We start from the raw sequence: 1411 nt of genomic DNA on the forward strand, positions 1-1411 counted from the left end.
ACAACATGATGATGCCCCTACTGCTGGACATCTCGGAGCATCCCGAACGTATCACCGCGTACGGCGTCGATTCTTCTGGCCCTGCTTTTACCACTATGTGCGTCAATACGTTGCATCTTGTGAGCCCTGCCAGCGCCGCAAGCATCCTTCATTTGCACCACCTCGCCGACTTCAGCCTATCGACATTCCACCAGACCCGTTCTACCACGTCGGCCTCGATCTCATTGGACTATTTCCAACATCTCTGAGTGGGAATAAGTGGGTAGTAGTGGCTACCGACAACGCGACAAGGTTTGCCATCACGCGAGTGCTACCAACAACTTGCGCTACTGATGTCGCGGACTTTCTCCTTCATGACGTTATCCTCCACCATGGAGGGCCGCGTCAACTGCTGACCGACCGTGGTCGTTGATTTCTTTCCAAGGTCGTGGACGACATTCTTCGCTCGTGTTCCATACGTCAAAAACTCACCACTTCCTACCACCCGCAAACAAATGGACTCACTCAGTGTCTTAACCGCACATTGACGACAATGCTATCTATGTATGTCTCCAAAGATCATCGTGATTGGGATGCCATATTTCTTTACGTGACGTTTGCCTACAAGTCGTCACGACACGACATCACTGGCTTTTCTTCCTTCTATCTCTTGTAATGCCATCACCCCACTTTGCCTTTTGGCACTCTTTTGCCGTCCCATACTGACACCCCAACCGAGTACGCTCGCGATGCCACTACTCGGGCTCGAGCGGCCTGCCAGATTGCCCGGGATTGCTTTTCTGCCTCGCAACTCTCTCAAAAGGATCGCTACGACAGCCATCACAGAGCTGTCTCTTACTTCCCAAAATCGTTGGTCTTGCTCTACGCTCACTCCCGTCATGTTCGTCTGTTCTCGAAGTTCCGCGCTCGCTACAACAGGCCTTACAAAATCTTGCGCCAACTGACCGAGGTCACCTATGAGATAGCCCCCTTGGACACCTTATCCTCATCGTATCTGCCGTCCACTGATATTGTACCCGTCTCCCACCTTAAGCCATACTTCTCTGCGCAGCATCGCACGCTTTCTTAAGCGCAGAGACGGCGCTTTCACCAGCGGCGGCTATATGATGCAAGCCATCATTAACATCAAGGAATAGACGATGAAGGCGACGAAGATGACGATTCAACAAAAGCTAGTGTTGTTGTTGCCACTCCACCATCTTGGTTCAAGGACACTTTGTACTCCGTCTACAATCTGTAAATATATTTCTACCCTCTGCCTACTCTCACCCCGTGAAACTTGCGCTCAGTGACGTCTCCGCCAGTGGCGTCAACACACAGACCCGTGAATGCCGAAAAAATTGACAAAGCGCCACTGCCGTGTATATAGCATGTGCAAGTGTCCAATGGAAACAGAAGTATGCGCCGCATG

This window comes from Rhipicephalus microplus, chromosome 2 (assembly GCF_043290135.1).
Source record: "Rhipicephalus microplus isolate Deutch F79 chromosome 2, USDA_Rmic, whole genome shotgun sequence".
In the NCBI taxonomy this organism is placed as follows: domain Eukaryota; kingdom Metazoa; phylum Arthropoda; class Arachnida; order Ixodida; family Ixodidae; genus Rhipicephalus; species Rhipicephalus microplus.